The following is a 4,956-nucleotide window of genomic DNA, read 5'->3' as shown; positions in this document are numbered from 1 at the left end:
CAACAGGCAGGTCTGCTGTAGCTAAACAAAAACAGCAGGCGCAATAATTTCATTCATGTATTTTAAGTTAAGTATAATCTACTCGTGGGCCTGTTTGCCTTACAGCGAAATGAATGGGTCCTCTGTGATTTATGTATATATGTATGTTAGTGTTACAAATGTATTTGCACTATAACACAGGGAGGTCTGGAGCAAACAGTGCCTTCATTTAACACCTGTTTAACCTGTTTTAGGCCATATCTCTGATTTCTTTGTCCTGAGTATACTGGTGAAACAGAAACTACTTGAACTCTACAGCTTTGTAAGTTGATATGTTCTGTGTCCAAACTGCACAAGAGAGATTAAAGTCAAAATCTCTCCCGGTGTCCTGCGCCTTAGTTCGACTTTGTCCTCTGACTGAAACTCCATCACAAGACCCCCTCCAGGCGCCTGATAGTCAATAGGCCTCAGCGCCGTGTGTGATGTTGTGCTGCAGGCCTAATTCTCCGCTTTGATAAGGTATTCAGTTCCTTCAGAATATATCAGTTTCAGCTTTTGTCGTCCTCGGTGAAATCCCTTTTTTCTCTCAATAGTCGTTGTTTTTTCATCCACTGTCTCAAAGCTACCTGTGGTTATTTCAGCTGTAGCCTCAGGCCACGGGAATAAAAGGCCATCAGGGTGAATACAGCGCAACAGTGCAATACTTGGAGCTTTGATATTTGAGTTTTGACACCGATATTCTGAACCCGGGGTTTACCTGTCTTTGAACAACTCATTTGGACCTGATTTAAGCATGGAGTCTGTAACGCTTCTGTACGCATTACAGTTGAATCATCCATTTATACAGAATGACGCCAATGCTTAAAGCCGCAGCTCGCTATATACTTTATATTTGGCTGATTTTAGGTGATATTATTTGAAATAGCTGTAACATAAATGTAAATAAATGACCCGGTTCATGCCTGGATGATACTCAGTGAATATTACTGGCTACCAACAAGGGTCCATCAGGATCCATTGTGTTACTTGGATAGAAATAATATATCGCAGGCGGTAGATCTCCCTCTTCACTATTTAATTAAAGTACTTATTGTTGATTCCTTGAGGCATTTCTTGTATTTTCATTGTAATGTCAAGCTATCCCAAGGATGACACGATGAGCGCAGCAACTTTTTGATGATGATGATGATGATGATGATGACTGGGTTAACGCTTATAATCAAGCATTGATTTCTGATCACCGTGCATCATGTGCCAAAAAAACATCTCTCCATTTGATGACAGAGCCATCACCTCCGTTGCACACACACACACACACACACCAATACATCTCCCTGTGGCTTGATGTTTGATCGGGGATCAATGTCACACATCACTCATTGATTCAACCACTGGAAAATTTGTAACCATCACATCACTGCTATCGACCAGGTTTCCATGCTAGCCTGGAAGCTGTGAGTGAATATTCACCATACTCTATTCTATTACTAGTAGCAACTTTATATGGAAGTCAAAGCATTAGATGGATTTAAACTCACAGAAGAAAGTATACTATACCGTTTTGGCAGTGTTCACACTATGGAATTAATATTGCTTTGTAGTTAGAACAGAAAGGACTTTATTTGAGAGAAGAACATTTCCTGAAACTTTACTGTATCAAAGGCTTTTCAAGTTTAAGACAGCGCCTACAGCACTCTTACTGACTCGTTTTAATTTGATTCGTTCAATGGAGGAGCAGGTGCCCATTTCTGTTGGATATATAAAGAAATTCAAGATTAAAGGGAATGAAGTGAGATTTTTCCTGGGTATAAAAAAAAGTATAATAATATTTTATTATGTTTTTGTTTTCTTAATCTCAGTACTGGTGCTTAAAAACAGACAGGTCAATAGTTCACATTAATGTTGAATGTTCTTCCTAAAAAAAGGAACTACAAGTCTTTATTGGTATTTGGTAATATTTACTGCTTTATTGACAGGAACACCAGTGTGCATTTTACAATTTCAAACTTTTTTGTTTGTTTTTCATCATACCTGTTTGTTCTTGTGCCGGAAGGAAGGGTTTCCTAAGTCCTAAGCACTCTGAAGACCCCAAAGATGTATTTCTTTAAAACAATCAATACACCCCATTTCCACATTGGAGATGAGATGCAAAACAAACTGAATGTCCAGATAAGATGTAAACCGTTTTGAACATTTATTTCTCTCTAACACCTTTGAATATAATTGGAAGGACTGACTGGGGTTATTTTGCCCCTTATTTAGATTTCTTTGTAAGCATTTGGTGCAGACACGTGCCATTTATATTGAGTAGAAGAGTGAGGTATATTTGTTCCCCGCTCAGTCTTATTGTATGACGCTTGCTTTGTCGCACATTGTGGGGACAAGAAGCATATTTCTTAGGGGGAATAGGAGTGAGGCATGAATGGAGAGGCGAACATAATCGCTGCGTTGTCGTAGTGATGTAGAACACGATACTGCAGGGAGTCAGTAAACAAAGCAGCTGGTGAGGTAGTTCCTTAAAAGAGGAACCCAGAATCCTCACTTGTGGCCTCCTACAAAAACAACTAATCGTATGAATACTTCCAGTTTTCATTAATTGACACCACGCCTTGTTCCACCTGCAGGGTATCATGACTCTGAGGAGTCACGTGCCGGTGTGTCATTCTGCCTCTGCTGACTAATGCAACCCGTATTTGGAGACGAGAAAACTGTTGACATCTGTCATTAACCGCAGCTCTTTTGTTGTATTATTTGCTACCTTTCATTGTTTTCAATGCTGAAAGTCTTTCTTTTAACTTTATCGAACTAAACAAAGACAAATTGACTTGCATTTTTATCCTCTTTTTTTCTAATGATACTTCAGTGGGGAATGAAACAGTGCTCAAACCACCTGGTTACTGCTTGCTGAAAAATGAAAGCTATCCTGCTGTCTGGAAACATGTATAATTTCCAATGCACACACACACATATATATATATATATAGCTGAGGGTGATGCAGGTGCTTTTATTTATTAGGAGGCATTAAGATCACATAACTTCTGATGCACCATTGCTGCGAATATGGTCGTGGACTCTGCCTGCCAGATGTGCTCAAAGCATCGCCAGAGTCACAGAGCGGACTTTGACAGATTTGTCGTGACAGTCAAGTTTAGATGTAAGCAGTATGGGCAGATGTTAAGTCCTAACAAGTGCACCTCTCCCCTCGCTGCTGCGAGGGATCTCAGACGACCTTTCTCAAAGGATGAATATCAGCACGCTTTATGAGCACTGGTGGACAAGCTCTGGTCACGCAATGGAATTACTGCAGAATAGACATCGCTTGGGCACACACGCACACACACACACACACACACTGTCATCCAGCATCAGTCCCCACTGACAGTACACTATTAAGCATACGTAATCTAATTATTTCATATCTCTGTCTCGACCCACTGAGAGCATTTTACCAGGTCCAGACCATAAATATTCAATCTAGACCTGTGCAAGCACTGCAAAGAGCTCAGCAGCGACAGAGACAGCACCTCCCTTCCTCTGTCCACTCCTCTCCCACCCTTCCACAGAGGCAGTCTATGATGTAATGTTCCTGCTGCTGATAGAGCAACCCCCTCTCCTGCTTTTTTAATATCTCTCCCCTCCCCTTCCGATCTGCCACTGACGCTGCTGCTCTCGGTATTGGCGGTGGATGCGTGCTTGCGGCACCGGTCCAGCTCCATCTCTCGGGATCCCTGCAGAGCTCCTTTTTTTTTTTGCTTCCTGTCACCGCTCGACCAAGAGCCGCTCCTCATCGACACTGCGAGACCTTGTTCTCCGCTGATAAGAGGTAAACCTTCTGGCTCATGACAAAATCAATTCATTTAAATTCAAAAGAGTGAGAAAGGGAGTGCAGAGGAGGAAGGAGTTAAATAGGGAGCGAGAGACAGAAGGTTGACTGAGTGTCCAGTTCGCTGCTGAGAGAATTGAAAGCTGCTCGTCTGCAGCGGACTGGATGCCATGGCGATTGGTCCCTCAGTGTGTGTATGTGCTGTAGTATGGTTTGGTTTCCATGGTAAATATGAGACTGATCCCTGTGCTGGCTCAGAGGTATTTCAGGGTTTTGTTGTGGAAAGCTACAATTAATCTATATGATATAAAGTGATTTCTCAACACCCCTGGTATATTTGAAGAGAAAATCATTTTTGTTTACTTCTGTGGACTTTTAGTGGAAAAGATAGGTTTGTTGTACTTTTTGATTTTAAAGTGTTCTTGGCATCACTTTCGTGTAATTTATATGTGACACTTTGATTTGTCTACAAAAACTGGGCGTGGGCAATCACAGTCATGCAAGCCAGGGTGAATGATGCGGTGGGTGTTATCTGAATGCAGATCTTGGTCTGCCTCTGTAATTGATGGTGCATTACGTAGCTGCTTATGCTAAATGCTTCTTGTTCTCCGTAATCGCCTTTGCATGGCTTCTGTGGTTCACCCGCAGGACCACGGTGGGTCGGCTTCAAATGTGCAGAAGGTGATTTTAAGAAGTTGTTTAACCTTAACTCTTGTACTCAGATGCTAATTTAATATTTCATGCCTCGTCTGCCCCCCCATAATGTAGATGAAATAACTCTGTCATCCTCAGGAATCTCCCTGTGTTGGAGTCTTCAGTCAGCTCTTCTTTTTTTCCTGTGTAATGCCATTAACTCTAATTAAATTTTATTAAGTCATTCCTCTCATTACACATTACATCGTACAAGATTTCATTTTTCATTCATAGTCGGCTCGATGAACTAACACATGAATCCCAAGCTCATTAACCATTGGGTCTAAGATATATTCTGTTTACGGTTTACAGAAACGTTCGGGATAATTTAATGATATCCCCATGGGAAAAGCGCTCATGTTTACAGTGAATGTAATAGAGCTTTGCCCACCAACACATAGCATCTTTACCCTCAAGGCCACTATTCATCTCCTGTTGCTGAGAAGTGACCGATCCAGCC

Source organism: Brachionichthys hirsutus, chromosome 5 (genome assembly GCF_040956055.1).
Source record: "Brachionichthys hirsutus isolate HB-005 chromosome 5, CSIRO-AGI_Bhir_v1, whole genome shotgun sequence".
NCBI classification, from domain to species: Eukaryota; Metazoa; Chordata; class Actinopteri; order Lophiiformes; family Brachionichthyidae; genus Brachionichthys; species Brachionichthys hirsutus.
Note: the sequence above shows the minus strand (reverse complement) of the source record.